Raw genomic sequence first — 26,845 nt, forward strand, 5'->3', positions numbered from 1 at the left:
AGCAGAGGAGGGAACAGCTTGAGTGATCAGGGACTCAATGGGCAGGAGAGCCAACAGGGGATTACGTACCAACAAGCAAGACTGGTGAATGGTGTGCTGCCTCCCTGTTGCCAGGGTCAGGGACGTCACAAAGCTGCTGCAAGGCAATCTGAACAGAGAGGGTGAACAGCCGGCAGTTGTGGTATGTGTCGGCACCAATGACATGAGGTTAAAAATAAATAAAATGAGGTCCTGCAACAGGAGCTTCAGAGAATTCGCTGGCCGACTAAAGGGGAAGTCGTGAGTGTGCTGGAAAAGCACGGCAGGTCAGGCAGCACCCGCGAAGCAGGAGAGTCGACGTTTCGGGCATAAGCCCTTCAGCAGGAGTGTCTGAAATGTCGATTCTCCCGCTCCTCAGATGCTGCCTGATCGGCTGTGCTTTTCCAGCACCACACTCCCGACTCTGCAGTCCTCACTTTCTCCGAGATGAAAGATGAAAACTACTCAGGTTGTAATCTCCAGTACAATGTGCTGAGTACAGGAGCAGGAAGATAGGACAGATGAACGTGTGGCTGAAGGCATGGTATAGGCGGAGGTCCAGCTTTAGATCCTGGGGACAGCGTCGGAGATGGGTTAGAATCTGTACCAGCTGGGCAGGTTGCATCTGAACTGGAATGGGTCCAATATCATTGCTGGGAGGTTTGCTCATGTGGTGGGGAGGTCTTAAACTGATCTGGCAGGGGGTTGGGTACCTACTGTAAATATAAGGTCCAATCCAACACAGAAGGAACATTAGGACACTCCAGTAGGTGGAGAAGGCATGGGCAGGATAAGGCATATGGCACCAATTTAATGTCGAGAGTTTGACAGGCGAGGCAGAGGAACTGAGAGCATGTGGGAACAGTACATTGTTGTAATCATGGAGGCATGGTGAAGGAACAGCAGGACAGACAGCTCAACATTGCGGCGTATAATCATTTCAGGCACAGTGGTGCTGGGATGCGAGAGAGGGGTGGTGGCATTGAATTTTTGATAAAGGAAACAGTCACTACGGTAATGAGGGGGCTCAAAGGCTCTACAAATGATACTGTTTGGGTAGAGCTTAGAAACAAAAGAAAAGGGACGATTACTTTGCTGGGATTACATTATAGGCCCTCCAACAGTCAAATGGAGAGGGGAGCAGACATGTACGCAAATGACAGAGAAGTGCAAGAGAAATAGTTGTCGAGGATTTCAACTTTGTTCACATTAACTCAGAACACCCCATTGCAAAAGGATTAGACAGGGTGGAATTTTTGAAGTGCACCCAGGAGAGCTTTTGGTGCCATTGGGTAGACAGTCTGACTAGAGATGGGGCAGTGCTAGATCTAATGCTGTGGAACGAAGCCGGTCAAGCGGTTGAAGTTTCAGTAGGGAAATCATTTTGGGGAGTGACCGTGAGTCCGTAAGTTTCAAACGCATTATGGGCCGATATTGCACAAGTTAAGTGCCCAAACTGGGGGAGGGCCAATTCCAAAATCATTAGACAGGATCTGACGGACATAAACTGGGAGCAGCTACACACAGGTAAGTCTACTTTTGGAAAGTGGTATGGTGAGAATTCAGGGCCAGCGTGTCCCCCTGAGAGTGAAGGACAAGGGCAACAAGTCCTGGGAAATCCTGGATATCAGGGGATACTGAGAGTTTTATAAAGAAAAAGGAAGAAAGAATATGCTGGGTACAATGCATTAAAAATAGGGGAGGCCCTTAAAAATATAGAGTGCAGGGGTTTGCTTTAAAAAAACATTAGGAGGGCAAAGATTGGCCATAAAATATCTTGGACCATTAGGATTCCACATGAGGACTAAGGAAAACCCCAAGGTACTTTATAAGTGTCTTAACTGTAAAAAGGTTAACAGGGAAGGACTGGGGCCTCAGAGAGAAGAAAAACATTGTAGCTGGGGATTTCAGTTGGAATGCTGAGGTTCCTCAACACGTTAAGATTAATAAGGAGATGGTTAGATGTTTTAGCAGGCAGGAAGGTGCATAAATCCCCAGGGCCTGATATGGGAGGCAAGAGAGGAGATTGCTGGGGCCCTTGCAGACATATTTAATACTTCGCTGGCTATAGTTGACATTAGAGACGATTAGAGGACAGCTAAGCTTTTCTTTAAAGGAGGACAGCAGTTATTTACAGACCAGTTAGTTTGATGTCAGTGGTACAGAAAATTATTTAAAAAGCCTCTGAGGGACAGGATTCATCAAAGTTTGGAAAGGCAGGGATCGTCAGTACAGATTTGCTCGAGGGAGACCCTCTCTGACTAACATAACTGAGTTTTTTTGAAAGGATGCCTAAATGTATTCATGAGGGTAGTGCGGTTGCTGTGATTTAGATGGACTTCAGTCAGGCCTCTGACCAAGTTTCATATGGAAGGCTGATCCAAAAGATAACAGCCCATGTTGATTCCTGAAGAAGGGTTTATGCCCAAAACGTCGATTCTCCTGCTCCTTGGATGCTGCCTCACCTGCTGCGCTTTTCCAGCAACACATTTTCAGCTCTGATCTCCAGCATCTGCAGTCCTCACTTTCTCCTCCATGTTGAGCCAAGGCAAGTTAACAAACTGGATCCAAACCTGGCTTATAAATAGGAGGCAAAGGAGAAAGCAAGGCCTGCAGATGCTGGAGATCAGGGTCGAAAAGTGTGGCGCTGGAAAAGCACAGCAGGTCAGGCAGCATCCAAAGAGCAGGAGAGTCAACGTTTCAGGCACAACTCCTTGTTTGTGTCATTGGAAGTCTGTGACCAGCAGTGTACGACAGGGATATGGGCTGGGACTCCTGTTGTTCACAACGAGTTCTTGGATGGGAATGTAAAAGGCGTACTTACTATTTTTGCAGATGACACAAAAACTGTTGGTGCTGTCGATACTGAAGAGGATGATCTCATGCTCCAGTCAGATAGTGGTCAGCCGATAAATTGAGCAGAGCAACGGCAGATGGAATTTAATCCCAGTAAGTGTGAGGTCACCATGGACTGAAGAATGTGCTATACAGTTGTATGTGATGCATTTTGGGAGGTCTAACCAGGGAAGGATACACACAATGAATGGTAGGTCATTAGTGAGGAGCAAGGGGATAGATTCCTGAAAGGTGTCAGCGCAAGTGGACAGGGTGATGAAGAAGGCATACGAAATGCTGCCTTCTTTAGCCGGGACACGGAATATACTTATTACAACTTTGTAAAACATTGGTTAGGCCACAAACGAAATATGGTGTGCGGTTCTGCTCATTACACTATCGGAAGGAATGTTATTGGAGGAGGTGCAGAGGAGATTCACCAGGATGTTGCCTGGGATTAAAAAAAATCTCAGTTATCAGGATAGACCTTGGAAGAGGAGACGGAGGAGGGGGGGGGAATCTGACCGATATCAACAAAAATATAAGACACAGAGGTGGACCATTAGAATCTTTTCCTCATAGCAGAAGACCAGAGGGCACAAGTTTAAGGTGAGGAATAAGTGGTTCAGAGGAGATTAAACATGAAAGAAGCATCTAGAGGAGTATTTAAAGTACCAGGGCATGGTAGGCTATGGACTAAGTGCAGGTAAATGAGATCAGCGTAGTTTGGTGTTTGTTGGTCGATATATAGGGAAGGCGATACCTTTGTGATATTATTGCTATATAACTAATCCATAAATTCAGCCAACGTTCTGTGGACCAGGTTCGACTCGGTCACAGCAAATGATAGACTTTGAATTCAATTTTAAAAATCTGGAATTAAGAATCGACTGACAACCACAAACCATTGCTGACTGTCGGCAAAACCCATCTGGCTCATTCATGTCCTTCAGGAAAGGAAATCTGCCATCCTCTCCTGGCCTGGTCAATACTGAGTCTCCAGATCCATGGCAATGTAGTTGACTCTTTTACTGCCCTCTGAAATGGCCCAGCAAGTCACTCGGTTGTTATCAACTGCTATAAAATCTCAACAGAAATGAAACCGGATAACTTGGCATCCGTCGAGGCACTGGAAAGGACAACGGCAGAAATAGCCCTATCTGCACCTCAAATTCCTCCTTACTGAGGTAGAGTCATACAGCATGGAAATAGACCCTTTGGTCCAACCAATCCATTGCACAGTTTAAGCAATACCTCCCTATTTTTTATATTTTATTCCCTTTGACGTAGAGGCACAGATGCTAGATTATTCTGATTCACACGGGATTCTCAAATCCATCTATGTCTCAGCTTTCTGCAGTCCTTCTCCATTTAAGCAAATTGCATCTCCTCTATTCCTGTCAAAGTATAAAAACCTCACATTTCCCACATAAAACTGCACCTTTTCAGGTTTTTGCTCACTCACTTAACCTGTTCAAGTCGCTTCGCAGATTCTGTCATTCTCACCCCCTTGCCTTCCCATTTATTTTGATGTCATGCAATTTCCTCATCCAGGTCAATAATATATTTTGCAAATGACTAGCTGCAGCCTGATACCACAAAGGGGAAATTACACCGGACAGATGTATTTGAAATCCTTGAAGATGGCAGATTGGCCAATCAACAGAAGACAAGGATTTGGAATGACGGAGCTACTTTCAGGACAAGAAGCCCGGACCAATGGAATGGCAGAGAGATCAGTGCTGGGGCCACAATTATTTACTGGTGTGATGTAGACATATATAAACTAACAATAGAAGTTACAAACAGGGGAAATTTGAAGTATTCCACAAAGCCCCTTCACCTTCCACTGGTCTACTGGGACACACAACTACACACGACACCCCACTTACCCTCGGGTGCACTCTGATCCTGGGCTCATGCACCCACACTATAACGATGGGGTCATACTCCCTGACCCTGGGGAACATCCCCCCTCACTCTGATCCAGGGGGTCATACCCCCCTCACCCTGACCCTGGGGGGGTATACGCCATGACCCTGATCCAGGAGGGCATACACCCCTCACCCTGACCCCGGGGGGGGGGGTATACTCCATGACTCTGATCCAGGGGGGCATTCACCCCTCACCCTGACCCCGGGAGGGTATACTCCATGACTCTGATCCAGGGGGGCATACACCCCTTACCCTGACCACGGGGGGGGGGGGGGGGGGGGGGGGTATACTCCATGACTCTGATCCAGGGGGGCATACACACCTCACCCTGACCCCGGGGGGGTATACTCCAGAACCTGGGGGACATAAACCCCCCCCATTCTGACCCTGGGGGACATACGCTCCCGCTGTGACCCTGGGGGATATACCCCCCCCGCTGTGGCGATGGGGGATATACCCCCCCCGCTGTGACGATGGGGGATATACCCCCCTCCCCCGCTGTGACCCTGGGGGATATACACACCCGCTGTGATGATGGGGGATATACCCCCCTCCCCTGCTGTGACCCTGAGGGATATCCCCTCCCCCGCTGTGACCCTGGGGGATATACCCCCCCGCTGTGACATTGGGGGATATACCCCCCCCCACCGCTGTGACCCTGAGGGATATACCCCCCCACTGTGACGATGGGGGATATACCACTCCCCCGCTGTGACCCTGGGGGATATACCCCCCCCCCCACCGCTGTGACCCTAGGGGATATACCCCCCTTCACTGCTGTGACCCTGGGGTATATACCCCCCCCCGCTGTGACGATGGGGGATATACCACCCCCCCCGCTGTGACCCTGGGGGATATACCCCCCACCGCTGTGACGATGGGGGATATACCCACCCCCCCGCTGTGACGATGGGGGATATACCCCCCCCACTGTGACCCTGGGGGATATACCCCCCGCCCCCGCTGTGACGATGGGGGATATACCCCCCCGCTGTGACGATGGGGGATATACCCTCCCCCTGCTGTGACGATGGGGGATAAAACCCCCCCCCCCGGCTGTGACGATGGGGGACACACACCCCCCCCCGCTGTGACGATGGGGGATATACCCTCCCCCTGCTGTGACGATGGGGGATAAAACCCCCCCCCCCGGCTGTGACGATGGGGGACACACACCCCCCCCCGCTGTGACGATGGGGGATATACCCCCCCACCCCCGCTGTGACCCTGGGGGATATACCCCCCCACCCCCGCTGTGACCCTGGGGGATATTACCCCCCCCCCCCCCGCTGTGACCCTGGGGGATATACCCCCCCCCCCGCTGTGACCCTGGGGGATATACCCCCCCCCACGCTGTGACCCTGGGGGATATTACCCCCCCCCCGCTGTGACGATGGGGGACACACACCCCCCCCCGCTGTGACCCTGGGGGATATACCCCCCCCCACGCTGTGACCCTGGGGGATATACCCCCCCCCCACGCTGTGACCCTGGGGGATATACCACCCCGCTGTGACGATGGGGGATATACCCCCCCCCCCCCCGCTGTGACCCTGGGGGATATTACCCCCCCCCACGCTGTGACCCTGGGGGATATACCCCCCCCCACGCTGTGACCCTGGGGGATATACCACCCCGCTGTGACGATGGGGGATATACCCCCCCCCCCCCGCTGTGTGACGGGGGTGAACAGTTTAACAGCAATCTCTCGCGCTCGGGCCGCACACACTCACCCGCTCGAGGACATTCACGTCACCGCGCACGGCGTCACAACACGTCACCGGGGGCGGGGCTGAACGAGGGACGTCACAGAGAGAGAGTGACAGACTGGGACACTGTACACTATACACAGAGAGAGAGAGGGACACTGGACACTATACACAGAGAGAGAGTGGGACACTGTACACTATACACAGAGAGAGAGAGGGACACTGTACACTATACACAGGGAGAGAGAGGGACACTGTACACTATACACAGAGAGAGAGAGGGACACTGTACACCATACACAGGGAGAGAGAGGGACACTGTACACTATACACAGAGAGAGAGAGGGACACTGTACACTATACAGAGAGAGAGAGGGACACTGGACACTATACACAGAGAGAGAGTGGGACACTGTACACTATACACAGAGAGAGAGAGGGACACTGGACACTATACACAGAGAGAGAGTGGGACACTGTACACTATACACAGAGAGAGAGAGGGACACTGTACACTATACACAGGGAGAGAGAGGGACACTATACACAGAGAGAGAGAGGGACACTGTACACCATACACAGGGAGAGAGAGGGACACTGTACACTATACACAGAGAGAGAGAGGGACACTGTACACTATACAGAGAGAGAGGGACACTGTACACTATACACAGAGAGAGAGAGGGACACTGTACAATATACACAGAGAGAGAGAGGGACACTGTACACTATACAGAGAGAGAGAGGGACACTGTACACTATACAGAGAGAGAGTGGGACACTGTACAATATACACAGAGAGAGAGAGGGACACTGTACACTATACAGAGAGTGGGACACTGTACAATATACAGAGAGAGAGAGTGGAACACTGTACACTATACAGAGAGAGAGTGGGACACTGTACAATATACACAGAGAGAGAGAGGGACACTGTACAATATACACAGGGAGAGAGAGTGGGACACTGTACACGATACACAGAGAGAGAGAGTGGGACACTGTACACTATACACAGAGAGAGAGAGTGGGACACTGTACACTATACACAGAGAGAGAGAGGGACACTGTACACTATACAGAGAGAGAGAGGGACACTGTACACTATACAGAGAGAGAGTGGGACACTGTACAATATACACAGAGAGAGAGAGAGGGACACTGTACACTATACACAGAGAGAGAGAGTGGGACACTGTACACTATACACAGAGAGAGAGAGTGGGACACTGTATACTATACACAGAGAGAGAGTGGGACACTGTACACTATACACAGAGAGAGAGTGGGACACTGTACACTATACACACAGAGAGAGGGACACTGTACACTATACACAGAGAGAGAGAGAGGGACACTGTACACTATACACAGGGAGAGAGAGGGACACTGTACAATATACACAGGGAGAGAGAGTGGGACACTGTACACTATACACAGAGAGAGAGAGAGGGACACTGTACACTATACACAGAGAGAGAGAGTGGGACACTGTACACTATACACAGAGAGAGAGAGAGGGACACTGTACACTATACACAGAGAGAGAGAGTGGGACACTGTACACTATACACAGAGAGAGAGAGGGACACTGTACACTATACACAGGGAGAGAGAGGGACACTGTACACTATACAGAGAGAGAGAGAGGGACACTGTACACTATACACAGAGAGAGAGAGGGACACTGTACACTATACACAGAGAGAGAGTGGGACACTGTACACTATACACAGAGAGAGAGGGACACTGTACACTATACACAGGGAGAGAGAGTGGGACACTGTACACTATACACAGAGAGAGAGAGTGGGACACTGTACAATATACACAGAGAGAGAGAGTGGGACACTGTACACTATACACAGAGAGAGAGAGGGACACTGTACACTATACACAGAGAGAGAGGGACACTGTACACTATACACAGAGAGAGAGTGGGACACTGTACACTATACACAGGGAGAGAGAGGGACACTGTACACTATACACAGAGAGAGAGAGTGGGACACTGTACACTATACACAGAGAGAGAGAGGGACACTGTACACTATACACAGAGAGAGAGGGACACTGTACACTATACACAGAGAGAGAGAGGGTCACTGTACACTATACACAGAGAGAGAGAGTGGGACACTGTACACTATACACAGGGAGAGAGAGTGGGACACTGTACACTATACACAGAGAGAGAGGGACACTGTACACTATACACAGAGAGAGAGAGGGACACTGTACACTATACACAGAGAGAGAGTGGAACACTGAACACTATACACAGAGAGAGTGGGACACTGTACACTATACACAGAGAGAGAGTGGGACACTGTACACTATACACAGAGAGAGAGTGGAACACTGTACACTATACACAGAGAGAGAGGGACACTGTACACTATACACAGAGAGAGAGTGGAACACTGTACACTATACACAGAGAGAGAGGGACACTGTACACTATACACAGAGAGAGAGTGGAACACTGTACACTATACACAGAGAGAGATGGACACTGTACACTATACACAGAGAGAGAGTGGAACACTGTACACTATACACAGAGAGAGAGGGACACTGTACACTATACACAGAGAGAGAGAGGGACACTGTACACTATACACAGAGAGAGGGGGACACTGTACACTATACACAGAGAGAGAGAGGGACACTGTACACTATACACAGGGAGAGAGAGAGGGACACTGTACACTATACACAGAGAGAGAGAGGGACACTGTACACTATACACAGGGAGAGAGAGAGGGACACTGTACACTATACACAGAGAGAGAGAGAGGGACACTGTACACTATACACAGAGAGAGAGAGTGGGACACTGTACAATATACACAGAGAGAGAGGGACACTGTACACTATACACAGAGAGAGAGAGGGACACTGTACACTATACACAGGGAGAGAGAGAGGGACACTGTACACTATACACAGAGAGAGAGAGGGACACTGTACACTATACACAGAGAGAGAGTGGGACACTGTACACTATACACAGAGAGAGCGTGGAACACTGTACACTATACACAGAGAGAGAGGGACACTGTACACTATACACAGAGAGAGAGAGGGACACTGTACACTATACACAGAGAGAGAGTGGAACACTGCACACTATACACAGAGAGAGAGGGACACTGTACACTATACAGAAAGAGAGAGTGGGACACTGTACACTATACACAGAGAGAGAGTGGAACACTGTACACTATACACAGAAAGAGAGGGACACTGTACACTATACACAGAGAGAGAGTGGAACACTGTACACTATACACAGAGAGAGAGGGACACTGTACACTATACACAGAGAGAGAGAGGGACACTGTACAATATACACAGAGAGAGAGGGACACTGTACACTATACACAGTGAGAGAGAGGGACACTGTACACTATACACAGAGAGAGAGAGGGACACTGTACACTATACACAGAGAGAGAGAGTGGGACACTGTACACTATACACAGAGAGAGAGGGACACTGTACAATATACAGAGAGAGAGAGAGGGACACTGTACACTATACACAGAGAGAGAGTGGGACACTGTACACTATACACAGAGAGAGAGGGACACTGTACAATATACAGAGAGAGAGAGAGGGACACTGTACACTATACACAGAGAGAGAGTGGGACACTGTACACTATACACAGAGAGAGAGGGACACTGTACACTATACACAGGGAGAGAGAGGGACACTGTACACTATACACAGAGAGAGAGGGACACTGTACACTATACACAGAGAGAGAGTGGAACACTGTACACTATACACAGAGAGAGAGAGGGACACTGTACACTATACACAGAGAGAGTGGGACACTGTACACTATACACAGGGAGAGAGAGGGACACTGTACACTATACACAGAGAGAGAGTGGGACACTGTACACTATACACAGAGAGAGAGTGGGACACTGTACACTATACACAGAGAGAGAGAGGGACACTGTACACTATACACAGAGAGAGTGGGACACTGTACACTATACACAGAGAGAGAGAGGGACACTGTACACTATACACAGAGAGAGAGGGACACTGTACACTATACACAGAGAGAGAGAGGGACACTGTACACTATACACAGGGAGAGAGAGAGGGACACTGTACACTATGCACAGAGAGAGAGAGGGACACTATACACTATACACAGAGAGAGAGGGACACTGTACAATATACACAGGGAGAGAGAGGGACACTGTACACTATACACAGAGAGAGAGTGGGACACTGTACACTATACACAGAGAGAGAGGGACACTGTACACTATACACAGAGAGAGAGTGGGTCACTGTACACTATACACAGAGAGAGAGGGACACTGTACACTATACACAGAGAGAGAGAGGGACACTGTACACTATACACAGAGAGAGAGGGACACTGTACACTATACACAGAGAGAGAGAGGGACACTGTACAATATACACAGAGAGAGAGTGGGACAGTGTACACTATACAGAGAGAGAGTGGGACACTGTACACTATACACAGAGAGAGAGGGACACTGTACAATATACACAGAGAGAGAGAGAGGGACACTGTACACTATACACAGAGAGAGTGGGACACTGTACACTATACACAGAGAGAGAGAGGGACACTGTACAATATACACACAGAGAGAGAGGGACACTGTACACTATACACAGAGAGAGAGGGACACTGTACACTATACACAGAGAGAGAGAGGGACACTGTACACTATACACAGAGAGAGAGAGGGACACTGTACAATATACACAGAGAGAGAGAGAGGGACACTGTACACTATACACAGAGAGAGAGAGTGGGACACTGTACAATATACACAGAGAGAGAGAGGGACACTGTACAATATACACAGAGAGAGAGAGTGGGACACTGTACACTATACACAAAGAGAGAGAGTGGGACACTGTACAATATACACAGAGAGAGAGAGGGACACTGTACAATATACACAGAGAGAGAGAGTGGGACACTGTACAATATACAGAAAGACAGAGAGTGGGACACTGTACAATATACACAGAGAGAGAGAGGGACACTGTACACTATACAGAGAGAGACAGAGTGGGACACTGTACACTATACACAGAGAGAGAGAGAGTGGGACACTGTACAATATACAGAGAGAGAGAGAGGGACACTGTACACTATACATAGAGAGAGAGAGTGGGACACTGTACAATATACACAGAGAGAGAGGGACACTGTACACTATACACAGAGAGAGAGAGGGACACTGTACACTATACAGAGAGAGAGAGAGGGACACTGTACACTATAAACAGAGAGAGAGGGACACTGTACACTATACACAGAGAGAGAGAGGGACACTGTGCACTATACACAGAGAGAGAGTGGGTCACTGTACACTATACACAGAGAGAGAGGGACACTGTACACTATACACAGAGAGAGAGGGACACTGTACACTATACACAGAGAGAGAGAGGGACACTGTACACTATACACAGAGAGAGAGAGGGACACTGTACAATATACACAGAGAGAGAGTGGGACAGTGTACACTATACAGAGAGAGAGAGTGGGACACTGTACACTATACACAGAGAGAGAGGGACACTGTACACTATACACAGAGAGAGAGGGACACTGTACAATATACACAGAGAGAGAGAGAGGGACACTGTACACTATACACAGAGAGATTGGGACACTGTACACTATACAGAGAGAGAGAGAGGGACACTGTACAATATACACAGAGAGAGAGAGGGACACTGTACACGATACACAGAGAGAGAGTGGGACACTGTACAATATACACAGAGAGAGAGAGGGACACTGTACACTATACACACAGAGAGAGAGGGACACTGTACAATATACACAGAGAGAGAGAGGGACACTGTACACTATACACAGAGAGAGAGAGGTACACTGTACAATATACACAGAGAGAGAGAGGGACACTGTACACTATACACACAGAGAGAGAGAGGGACACTGTACACTATACACAGAGAGAGAGAGTGGGACACTGTACAATATACACAGAGAGAGAGAGGGACACTGTACAATATACACAGAGAGAGAGAGTGGGACACTGTACACTATACACAGAGAGAGAGAGTGGGACACTGTACAATATACACAGAGAGAGAGAGGGACACTGTACAATATACACAGAGAGAGAGAGTGGGACTCTGTACAATATACAGAAAGACAGAGAGTGGGACACTGTACAATATACACAGAGAGAGAGAGGGACACTGTACACTATACAGAGAGAGAGAGAGTGGGACACTGTACACTATACAGAGAGAGAGAGAGTGGGACACTGTACAATATACACAGAGAGAGAGAGTGGGACACTGTAAACTGTACAGAGAGAGAGGGACACTGTACAATACACACAGAGAGAGGGACACTGTACAATATACAGAGAGAGGGAGGGACACTGTACAATATACAGAGAGAGAGAGAGAGGGACACTGTACACTATACACAGAGAGAGAGTGGAACACTGCACACTATACACAGAGAGAGAGGGACACTGTACACTATACAGAGAGAGAGAGTGGGACACTGTACACTATACACAGAGAGAGAGTGGAACACTGTACACTATACACAGAAAGAGAGGGACACTGTACACTATACACAGAGAGAGAGTGGAACACTGTACACTATACACAGAGAGAGAGGGACACTGTACACTATACACAGAGAGAGAGAGGGACACTGTACAATATACACAGAGAGAGAGGGACACTGTACACTATACACAGTGAGAGAGAGGGACACTGTACACTATACACAGAGAGAGAGAGGGACACTGTACACTATACACAGAGAGAGAGAGTGGGACACTGTACACTATACACAGAGAGAGAGGGACACTGTACAATATACAGAGAGAGAGAGAGGGACACTGTACACTATACACAGAGAGAGAGTGGGACACTGTACACTATACACAGAGAGAGAGGGACACTGTACAATATACAGAGAGAGAGAGAGGGACACTGTACACTATACACAGAGAGAGAGTGGGACACTGTACACTATACACAGAGAGAGAGGGACACTGTACACTATACACAGGGAGAGAGAGGGACACTGTACACTATACACAGAGAGAGAGGGACACTGTACACTATACACAGAGAGAGAGTGGAACACTGTACACTATACACAGAGAGAGAGAGGGACACTGTACACTATACACAGAGAGAGTGGGACACTGTACACTATACACAGGGAGAGAGAGGGACACTGTACACTATACACAGAGAGAGAGTGGGACACTGTACACTATACACAGAGAGAGAGTGGGACACTGTACACTATACACAGAGAGAGTGGGACACTGTACACTATACACAGAGAGAGAGAGGGACACTGTACACTATACACAGAGAGAGAGGGACACTGTACACTATACACAGAGAGAGAGAGGGACACTGTACACTATACACAGGGAGAGAGAGAGGGACACTGTACACTATACACAGAGAGAGAGAGGGACACTGTACACTATACACAGAGAGAGAGGGACACTGTACAATATACACAGGGAGAGAGAGGGACACTGTACACTATACACAGAGAGAGAGTGGGACACTGTACACTATACACAGAGAGAGAGGGACACTGTACACTATACACAGAGAGAGAGTGGGTCACTGTACACTATACACAGAGAGAGAGGGACACTGTACACTATACACAGAGAGAGAGAGGGACACTGTACACTATACACAGAGAGAGAGGGACACTGTACACTATACACAGAGAGAGAGAGGGACACTGTACAATATACACAGAGAGAGAGTGGGACAGTGTACACTATACAGAGAGAGAGTGGGACACTGTACACTATACACAGAGAGAGAGGGACACTGTACAATATACACAGAGAGAGAGAGAGGGACACTGTACACTATACACAGAGAGAGTGGGACACTGTACACTATACACAGAGAGAGAGAGGGACACTGTACAATATACACACAGAGAGAGAGGGACACTGTACACTATACACAGAGAGAGAGGGACACTGTACACTATACACAGAGAGAGAGAGGGACACTGTACACTATACACAGAGAGAAAGAGGGACACTGTACAATATACACAGAGAGAGAGAGAGGGACACTGTACACTATACACAGAGAGAGAGAGTGGGACACTGTACAATATACACAGAGAGAGAGAGGGACACTGTACAATATACACAGAGAGAGAGAGTGGGACACTGTACACTATACACAAAGAGAGAGAGTGGGACACTGTACAATATACACAGAGAGAGAGAGGGACACTGTACAATATACACAGAGAGAGAGAGTGGGACACTGTACAATATACAGAAAGACAGAGAGTGGGACACTGTACAATATACACAGAGAGAGAGAGGGACACTGTACACTATACAGAGAGAGACAGAGTGGGACACTGTACACTATACACAGAGAGAGAGAGAGTGGGACACTGTACAATATACAGAGAGAGAGAGAGGGACACTGTACACTATACATAGAGAGAGAGAGTGGGACACTGTACAATATACACAGAGAGAGAGGGACACTGTACACTATACACAGAGAGAGAGAGGGACACTGTACACTATACAGAGAGAGAGAGAGGGACACTGTACACTATAAACAGAGAGAGAGGGACACTGTACACTATACACAGAGAGAGAGAGGGACACTGTGCACTATACACAGAGAGAGAGTGGGTCACTGTACACTATACACAGAGAGAGAGGGACACTGTACACTATACACAGAGAGAGAGGGACACTGTACACTATACACAGAGAGAGAGAGGGACACTGTACACTATACACAGAGAGAGAGAGGGACACTGTACAATATACACAGAGAGAGAGTGGGACAGTGTACACTATACAGAGAGAGAGAGTGGGACACTGTACACTATACACAGAGAGAGAGGGACACTGTACACTATACACAGAGAGAGAGGGACACTGTACAATATACACAGAGAGAGAGAGAGGGACACTGTACACTATACACAGAGAGATTGGGACACTGTACACTATACAGAGAGAGAGAGAGGGACACTGTACAATATACACAGAGAGAGAGAGGGACACTGTACACTATACACAGAGAGAGAGTGGGACACTGTACAATATACACAGAGAGAGAGAGGGACACTGTACACTATACACACAGAGAGAGAGGGACACTGTACAATATACACAGAGAGAGAGAGGGACACTGTACACTATACACAGAGAGAGAGAGAGGTACACTGTACAATATACACAGAGAGAGAGAGGGACACTGTACACTATACACACAGAGAGAGAGAGGGACACTGTACACTATACACAGAGAGAGAGAGTGGGACACTGTACAATATACACAGAGAGAGAGAGGGACACTGTACAATATACACAGAGAGAGAGAGTGGGACACTGTACACTATACACAGAGAGAGAGAGTGGGACACTGTACAATATACACAGAGAGAGAGAGGGACACTGTACAATATACACAGAGAGAGAGAGTGGGACTCTGTACAATATACAGAAAGACAGAGAGTGGGACACTGTACAATATACACAGAGAGAGAGAGGGACACTGTACACTATACAGAGAGAGAGAGAGTGGGACACTGTACACTATACAGAGAGAGAGAGAGTGGGACACTGTACAATATACACAGAGAGAGAGAGTGGGACACTGTAAACTGTACAGAGAGAGAGGGACACTGTACAATACACACAGAGAGAGGGACACTGTACAATATACAGAGAGAGGGAGGGACACTGTACAATATACAGAGAGAGAGAGAGTGGGACACTGTACAATATACAGAGAGAGAGAGTGGCCCACTGGACAATATACACACAGGGAGAGAGTGGGACACTGTACAATATACAGAGAGAGAGAGAGTGGGACACTGTACAACATACAGAGAGAGAGAGTGGGACACTGTACAATATACACACAGGGAGAGAGTGGGACACTCTACACTATACAGAGAGAGAGAGTGGACACTGTACAATATACACAGAGAGAGAGACAGAGGGACAATGTACACTATACAGAGAGAGAGAGTGGGACACTGTACAATATACAGAGAGAGAGTGGGACACTGTACAATATACACAGAGAGAGAATGGACCACATGGCAATATACAGAGAGAGAGAGTGGGACACTGTACAATATACACACAGGGAGAGAGTGGGACACTGGACAATATACAGAGAGAGAGAGAGTGGGACACTGTACAATATACAGAGAGAGAGAGTGGGACACCGTACACTATACAGAGAGAGAGAGGGCCACTGTACAATATACAGAGAGCGAGAGAGTGGGACACTGTACAATATACACACAGAGAGAGTGGGACACTGTACAATATACAGAGAGAGAGAGTGGGACACTGTACAATATACAGAGAGACAGTGGGACACTGTACAATATACACAGAGAGAGAGAGTGGGACACTGTACACTGTACAGAGAGAGAGAGTGGGACACTCTACAATATACACACAGGGAGAGAGTTGGACACTGTACAATATACACAGGGAGAGAGTGGGACACTGTACAATATACACAGAGAGAGAGTGGGACACTGTACAATATACAGAGAGAGAGAGAGAGTGGGACACTGTACAATATACAGAGAGAGAGAGTGGGACACTGTACACTATACAGAGAGAGCGAGGGACACTGTACAATATACAGAGAGAGAGATAGTGGGACACTGTACAATATACAGAGAGAGAGTGGGACACTGTACAATATACACACAGGGACAGAGTGGGACACTGTACAATATACAGAGAGAGAGAGAGTGGGACACTGTACAATATACACACAGGGAGAGAGTGGGACACTGTACACTATACAGAGAGAGAGAGAGTGGACACTGTACAATATACAGAGAGAGAGAGGGACACTGTACAATATACAGAGAGAGAGAGTGGGACACTGTACAATATACAGAGAGAGAGAGTGTGGGACACTCTACAATATACAGAGAGAGAGAGGGACACTGTACAATATACAGAGAGAGAGAGTGGGACACTGTACACTATACAGAGAGAGAGGGGGACACTGTACAATATACAGAGAGAGAGAGTGGGACACTGTACAAAATACAGAGAGAGAGAGTGGGACACTGTACAATATACACACAGGGAGAGAGTGGGACACTGCACACTATACAGAGAGAGAGTGGACACTGTACAATATACAGAGAGAGAGAGAGGACAACTGTACAATATACAGAGAGAGAGAGAGTGGGACACTGTACAATATACACACAGGGAGAGAGTGGGACACTGTACACTGTACAGAGAGAGAGAGTGGGACACTCTACAATATACACACAGGGAGAGAGTGGGACACTGTACAATATACAGAGAGAGAGAGTGGGACACTGTACACTATACAGAGAGAGAGAAGGACACTGTACAATATACAGAGAGAGAGAGTGGGACACTGTACAATATACACACAGGGAGAGAGTGGGACACTGTACAATATACAGAGAGAGAGAGTGGGACACTGTACAATATACACACAGGGAGAGAGTGGGACACTGTACTCTATACAGAGAGAGAGAGTGGACACTGTACAATATACACACAGGGAGAGAGTGGGACACTGTACAATATACACAGAGAGAGAGTGGGACACTGTACAATATACAGAGAGAGAGAGTGGGACACTGTACACTATACAGAGAGAGAGGGGGACACTGTACAATATACAGAGAGAGAGAGAGTGGGACACTGTACAAAATACAGAGAGAGAGAGTGGGACACTGTACACTATACAGAGAGAGAGTGGGACACTGTACAATATACACACAGGGAGAGAGTGGGACACTGTACAATATACACACAGGGAGAGAGTGGGACACTGTACACTATACAGAGAGAGGGGGACACTGTACAATATACAGAGAGAGAGAGTGGGACACTGTACAATATACAGAGAGAGAGAGAGTGGGACACTGTACAATATACAGAGAGAGAGAGTGGGACACTGTACACTATACAGAGAGAGAGGGGGACACTGTACAATATACAGAGAGAGAGAGTGGGACACTGTACAAAATACAGAGAGAGAGAGTGGGACACTGTACAATATACACACAGGGAGAGAGTGGGACACTGTACACTATACAGAGAGAGAGTGGACACTGTACAATACACACAGAGAGAGAGTGGGACACTGTACAATATACACACAGGGAGAGAGTGGGACACTGTACACTATACAGAGAGAGAGAGTGGGACACTGTACAATATACAGAGAGAGAGAGTGGGACACTACAATATACACACAGGGAGAGAGTGGGACACTGTACACTATACAGAGAGAGAGAGTGGGACACTGTACAATATACACACAGGGAGAGAGTGGGACACACTACACTATACAGAGAGAGTGGACACTGTACAATATACACAGAGAGAGAGAGAGACAGAGGGACAATGTACACTATACAGAGAGAGAGAGAGGGACAATGTACAATATACACAGAGAGAGAGAGAGTGGGACACTGTACAATATACAGAGAGAGAGAGTGGGACACTGTACAATATACACAGAGAGAGAATGGAACACTGGACAATATACAGAGAGAGAGTGGGACACTGTAATATATACACACAGGGAGAGAGTGGGACACTGTACAATATACCCAAGGGGAGAGTGGGACACTGTACAATATACAGACAGAGAGAGAGTGGGACACTGGACAATATACAGAGAGAGAGTGGGACACTGTACAATATACACACAGAGAGAATGGGACACTGGACAATATACAGAGAGAGAGTGGAACACTGTACAATGTACACACAGGGAGAGAGTGGGACACTGTACAATACACACAGGGAGAGATTGGGACACTGTACAATATACAGAGAGAGAGTGGGACACTGGACAATATACAGAGAGAGAGAGAATGGGACACTGTACAATATATACACAGAGAGAGAGAGAGTGGGACACTGTACAATATACCCACAGGGAGAGAGTGAGACACTGTACAATATACCCAAGGGGAGAGTGGGACACTGTACAATATACAGACAGAGAGAGAGTGGGACACTGGACAATATACAGAGAGATAGAGTGGAACACTGTACAATATACACACAGGGAGAGAGTGAGACACTGTACAATATACAGAGAGAGAGGTTGGGACACTGTACAATATACACACAGGGACATATTGGGACACTGTACAATATACACACTGGGAGACAGTAGGGCACTGCACAGTATACACACAGGGAGAGGGTGTGACACTGTACAATATACACACAGGGAGGGAGTGGGACACTGGACAATATACACACAGGGACAGAGTGAGACACTGGACAATATACACTCAGGGACAGAGTGAGACACTGGACAATATACACACAGGGAGAAAGTGAGACACTGGTCAATATACACACAGGGACAGAGTGAGACACTGGACAATGTACACACAGGGAGAGAGTGGGACACTGTACAATGCACATACAAGGAGAGAGTGGAACACTGTACAGTATATATACACAGAGAGAGTGGGACACTGGACAATATACAGAGAGAGAGAGTGGGACACTGTACAATATACACAGAGAGAGAATGGGACACTGGACAATATACAGAGAGAGAGTGGGACACTGTACAATATACACACAGGGAGAGAGTGGGACACTGTACAATATACACAGAGAGAGAGAGTGGGACACTGTACAATATACCCACAGGGAGAGAGTGAGACACTGTACAATATACACACAGGGACAGAGTAGGACACTGGACAATATACACACAGGGAGAGAGTGAGACACTGTACAATATACAGAGAGAGAGGTTGGGACACTGTACAATATACACACAGGGACATATTGGGACACTGTACAATATACACACTGGGAGACAGTAGGGCACTGCACAGTATACACACAGGGAGAGGGTGTGACACTGTACAATATACACACAGGGAGGGAGTGGGACACTGGACAATATACACACAGGGACAGAGTGAGACACTGGACAATATACATCAGGGACAGAGTGAGACACTGGACAATATACACACAGGGAAAGAGTGAGACACTGGTCAATATACACACAGGGACAGAGTGAGACACTGGACAATATACATCAGGGACAGAGTGAGACACTGGACAATATACACACAGGGAAAGAGTGAGACACTGGTCAATATACACACAGGGACAGAGTGAGACACTGGACAATATACACACAGGGAGAGAGTGAGACACTGGACAATATACACACAGGGACAGAGTGAGACACTGGACAATGTACACACAGGGAGAGAGTGGGACACTGTACAATGCACATACAAGGAGAGAGTGGAACACTGTACAGTATACACACACAGAGAGAGTGGGACACTGTACAGTATACAGAGAGAGAGACAGTGGGACACTGTACAGTATATCCACAGGGATAGCGTGGGACACTGTACATTACACACACAGGGAGAGTGTGGGACACTGTACAATATTTACAAGGAGAGAGTGAGACACTGTAGAATATACACACAGGGACAGAGTGGGATGCTGTACAATGCACATACAGGGAGAGAGTGGGACACTGTACAGTATACACAGAGAGAGACAGTGGGACACTGTACAGTATACCCACAGGGATAGCGAGGGACACTGTACATTATACACAGGGAGAGTATGGGACACTGTACAATATTCACAAGGAGAGAGTGAGACACTGTAGAATATACATACAGGGAGAGAGTGGGATTCTGTACAATATACAGAGAGAGAGAGTGGGACACTGTACAATATACACAGAGAGAGAGAGAGTGTGGCACTGTACAATATATAGAGAGAGAGAGAGAGAGAGAGAGAGAGACTGTACAATATACAGAGAGAGAGTGGGACAGTCTACAATGCACACAGCGACCGTGGGACACTGTACAATATACAGAGAGAGTAGTACACTATACAATGCACACAGACAGTGGGACACTGTACAATAAACAGAGAGAGAGAGAGAGAGAGACTGTACAATATATAGAGAGAGTGGGACACTACAATGTACACAGCGACAGTGGGACATTGTACAATATACAGGGAGAGAGAGAGAGACTGTACAATATACACTTTAATATAAGTTTATCTTAGCTTCTTCCCTTATACTTACATATATAGAACATTAAATAAAGGCAAATCTCATCTAAACTCTATCAGTTAAATCCACGATAACACACCTGCAATTACCTTCTTCCGACCTGTAACATATTCGATTTTTAAATTTAAAGTCTGTAACACAAGTCTCTCATGAAATAGTCTCATATTCTTATCCTTAAATCATTCTAAGAATGTAAGCAGATTGTAGACTGTGTACACAATCATCTCCAACACATTGTTCATGACATACACATTAAAATGTCGTAATGCCAGTACTGAACTCAACAGCCCCTTTTCAATTGTGGAGAATTTCCTTTAGTGGATGTTGATCTTATTTGAAAAGTAACCCACTGGCAGTTCAATCCCATCCTCATCTTCCTGTAGGAGTACAGCTCCGACTCCAATGTCACTAGCATCGATGGCGACTTTGAAAGGATTTGAAAAGCTTGGTGCAGCTGAAACTGGTTCGGTGGCTAATATGGCTTTTGAATGGTCGCATGCCTCCTGATATGGGTCTGTCCACCGAAACGCTGTGTTCTTCCTCAGCAACTTAACCGTTCACCAGTTAACGGTGCTACGACACTGTTGAAGTTTGGAACAAACGTCCGATAGAACACATTGAGTAGTAAGAATCGAAGCACCTCTTTCTTTGAGGTTGGTTATAGAAATCCCTCAATGGCTTTTGTCTTTGTGATCTGTGGGGTCAACAACATCACTTCTGCTTTCACGAATTTCACTTTCTTTAAGTTTATCACCAGTTTTGCGTCTCATAGTTGTTCAAAAAGCTCTGCCAACTGTACCATATGATCTTTCCAGGACTTACTACATCGTCCAAATAGAGTGCACAGTTTGTTAACCCAGCCACAACTCCCTTCATGAGCCTTTGGAATGTGACGGGTGCGTTCTTCATTCCAAAGAACATCACTTTAAACTGATACGGCCCATTTGGGGTTACAAACGCAGAAATATCTTTCACCAGCTCTGATAAAGGTGGCTGCCAGTAACCACGCATTAACTCCAACTTACTGATGTAACTGGCTTGTCCGACTTTCTTGATACAGTCCTCCAGTCCAGGAATTGGATATGAGTCTGAGTTTGCAACAACGTTGACCTTCCGATAATCCACGCGGAATCGGTGAGTGCCCTCCGGTTTGGAAACAAAGACGATCGGCAAACTCCACTCGCTCTGGCTCGGTTTGATAATGTCCCCATCAAGCATGACCTCCATCTCCATCTGGACCTGAATCGGTTTGAGAGGATTAAGCCCATAGGGGTGTTGTTTTATCAGAGCAGTATTTCCTATGTCTACCTCATATACAATAGAATTCGCACTCCCCATCTAATTCTTACATATGTCCTTATACTGCAGTAACAAATCTTTCAACTCATTCTACACTCCTGAGACAAATAGCTTACCAAGTTATCCCACTCCTCAAGGACTTCTTCCTTTATTAATCTATTTTGAGGCACCTGAAAATCCATATTGTCTGGATTGGATTCCTCACTCTGCAGGACAGTAACTAACCCCTGTTTCTCCAGTTCTTTCTCCCTAGTATAATACATGGGTTTTAACATATTCACATGACATAATCGACACCTTTTGTTCTATCTGGCATTTTTACTAAATAGTTCACCTGACTCAAATTTTTCTCAATTTGATAGGGACCACTAAACCTGGCTTTGAAGGGATCTCCTATCACTGGTAACAGTACTAACATGTTATCCCCTTGGGAAAACATCTGAGTCTCAGAGCTTTTATCTGGCACCTGCTTCAGTCTATACTGTGCCCTCTTTAGATGCTGTTTAGCTAACTCATTAATCTCTCCCTCACATAATCTCAGTGTGAGATCTCGGACTTTGGTCCTGTCAGTTTCTCTTTAATTAATTTCAAAGGGCCTCTCACTTCATGACCGAATATTAACTCAAAGGGAGTAAACGGAGTAGATTTGTTTGGGGCATCTCAATCTTTTATCCCAATCATTCGGGTAATCCTGACGGTGTGCTCTCAACATGGTCTTCAAGGCCTGATGCCACCTTCCTAAAGCTCCCTGGGATTCAGGATGATACACGCTGGATTTAAAGGGCTGTATACCTAAGCTATCCATTACCTCCTTAAACAGCCTCGCAGTAAAATGTGACCCTTGGTCTGACTGAATCTCTCTGGGTAGCCCATACCGTGTGAAGAAAGCTACTAACTCCTCTACCGGCCTTTTTGCCTTGATACTCCGTAATGGAATGGCCTCCGGAAATCTGGTAAACACATCCATTACGGTTACCAAGTACTGGTTCCCACTTTCAGTTCTCAGGAGGGGACCTACACAATCAGTTATAACCCGCATGTGAAAGGTTCTTCAAATGTGGGAATTGGCAACAAAGGAGCTGGTTTTATTACCGCCTGTGGCTTATCTACCATTTGGCATGTATGACACGTGTGGCAAAAGTTAACCACATCCTTGTGTATTCCAGGCCAATAAAAACGCTTTTGTACCTTAGCCTGAGACTTTTGTACCCCTAGGTGACCTCCTACAGTTAGTTCATGTGCGACCTGTAACATCTCCTGTCTGTGCGCTATCTGATGCACTTTGACCCATTTCTCCTCTGCACTAACCTGCCGTGGTCTCCATTTCCTCCTTAGGATTCTGTCTTTCAGATAATAACACTCTGAAATATTCTCTGCCTCCTTTTCAGAGTACGCATCCACATAGGTATCTTCTATTGTCTTGTTGTGCTATTGCAAGTCTCTTAGTCTTTCAGGACTGAACACTTCTGTCTGACCTTCTGCCCCAGGATTTTCCTGAACCATTATATCAAACAGGGTGTCTGCTAACTGAACCTCAACTCCTTCATCTTTCTCTTTATGTTTTGCTTCGTGCTGTGACTTATGAGAGTGGGATCTGGTTACCACACAGACTGGGAACATATCAGGATATTTCTGTGTTAACTCGGTTTCTTGGTCTTCCTTGGGCTTCTCCACAACAAAGGGTGTCACTCCCACCTTGGATCCTGCCAAATCACTCCCAAGAACAAACTGAATTCCTGGAACTGACACTCTGTCAATTACTCACACTGTAACTTTCCCAGTCTTGAGTTGGCACTCCAACCAAGGCTTCAACATCTTTCTCATCAAAATATGGCAGAGTTTTGACATATTTATATGTATCAGTACCTTCTCTTTTAATCTCCATCCTGTTAACTTGACTTTGCAACTTCTCAAGTTCAAATTCTCTCTCTTTTTGTCTCTCCCTTTCTTCTCTCTCTCTCTTTGCTCAGCTAAGAACCTTCTCTCTCTCTCTTTTTCCTCTCTGTCTCTCTTTCCTACTCTCTTTCCACTCTTTCTCTTTTTTTAATCTTCTAACTCCATTTTCCTCAACTTTAATTTAAGTTTTCCCACCTCTACTGCACTTGTCTGTTTCGCTGACACACATAAGTGTTTGAATATCTCCTTTACAATTTCAGTTTTACTTTTGTCCTTGGTTAAACCCAAACCTAACTTACTTGCTAATCCTAAAAGTATGGCCTTTTTATTTCCTTCTGAACTTCCTTGGCAAATTTGAGAATTTTCTTCAAATTCCAGAACCTCTTCAGTAAATTCAAGAGCCATTTCTCTCACTTTTAATTCAATCAACTACAAGTCACTGAAATTAAACAGATTGGCTCACCTACATTTTATTTAAAGATCTCGGACTCTAACCTGCATGTGATTAAATCTGCTGGGACTTTTCGTACCCTCAAATCTATTCAAATCTGTCTAAATCAGTTCAGATTCCGGATGAGCTCCCAAACTGTTAAGAGGTAAATTCTCCTGCTTAATTTAAAATGAAATGTATCCTGTGCAGTAATCTGTAAAACAAATTGAGTGCAAAGTAAAAATTAACAACTTTATTTCTTAAAGTATAACAGAGAATAATTAACTAATAACTACGTGCAAGTCTTTACTCTAACCCATCTTCTACCTTCCCTTTTATAATACTAGATTTACAAAATGACACTTATCTCAAAACTAGGGAGCTTTCTGGTCTTCTATTTGGATCTTCCTGTGTCGTCTTTTCTTCTTCATAGGGATTTCTGTGTCACAGGTTACTGATTTAAAAACGTACTTTTAGGACAGCTAGCTTTCAGGCAGTCTTTTATTAAAAAAAAGGTGACATCTCAGCTTAGACAATGCATTAAAGGTCTGAGGTTAGAGTCTGTCTGCATCCCAGTCTTGAATCGAACCAATAGAACCAGTCTGACTCAAGATTGGGGTACAGACAGACTGTATCCTAACACCTTTATTGCATTGTCTGAGCTGAGATGTCACCTTTTTTTAATAAAACCTTCAGTTATCTTGAGAAAGTGGCTTAAAAGAAACTCTGAGATTTACATATTAATGAACCAAAACTTGCAACCCATTCTGAAAGATGAAAGACTTAACAACAATCTAGATTTATTCAATATATCATTTCAGATGCATGACACTGTAATCTTTTGCTATCAATTCTGCGTCTTATGATCCTGTTCCACAGCTACCTGATGAAGGAGCAGCGCTCCAAATGCTAGTGCTACCAAATAAACCTGTTGGATTATAACCTGGTGTGTGATTTTTAACAATATACAGAGAGAGACAGACTGTACAGTATACACAGAGGGACAGACTGTACAATATACAGAGAGAGACGTACAATATGCAAAGAAGAGAGAGACTGTACAATGTGCAGGGAGAGAGAAATTGTACAATATGCAGAATGAGAGAGAGAGTCTATACAATATACTGACAGAGAAAGAGACTATACAATACACAGACAGAGAGACTGTACAACACATGCAGACAGAGACTGTACAACACGCAGAGAGGGAGACACAGAGAGAGAGAGAGATTACAATATATGGAGAGAGATGGAGACTATGCAATATGCAAAGAGTGAAAGACTACAACATACAGAGGGAGTGTGTGTACAATATACAGACAGAGACAGACTGTACAATATACAGAGAGAGCGTGTGTACAATATACAGAGAGAGAGTACAATATAATGAGGGAGAGACACTGTTCAGTACGCAGAGACATTGTACAATATACAGAGAGAGCGAGTGTACAATACACAGAGAGAGTGAGAGAGAGAGAAAATATACAATTGTTAAATATACAGAGAGAGAGACTGTACAATATGCAGAGATCAAGAGAGAGAGACATCACAATATACTGTA

At 46.1% G+C, this 26,845-nt stretch overlaps 1 protein-coding gene across 1 annotated transcript in view; it reads right to left on the reverse strand.

Moving 5' to 3' along the window:
* The window catches only part of LOC132832669 (protein CutA homolog), a 37,708-nt gene extending 34,814 nt beyond the window's left edge, over window positions 1–2,894 (reverse strand). The window contains exon 1 of the mRNA XM_060850752.1: window positions 2,843–2,894. The gene's annotated coding sequence lies outside the window, so the exon portion shown is untranslated. The remainder of the gene's footprint in view (window positions 1–2,842) is intronic.
* Between the last annotated feature and the right edge of the window lie 23,951 nt (window positions 2,895–26,845).

Source organism: Hemiscyllium ocellatum, chromosome 35 (assembly GCF_020745735.1).
Source record: "Hemiscyllium ocellatum isolate sHemOce1 chromosome 35, sHemOce1.pat.X.cur, whole genome shotgun sequence".
NCBI lineage: Eukaryota > Metazoa > Chordata > Chondrichthyes > Orectolobiformes > Hemiscylliidae > Hemiscyllium > Hemiscyllium ocellatum.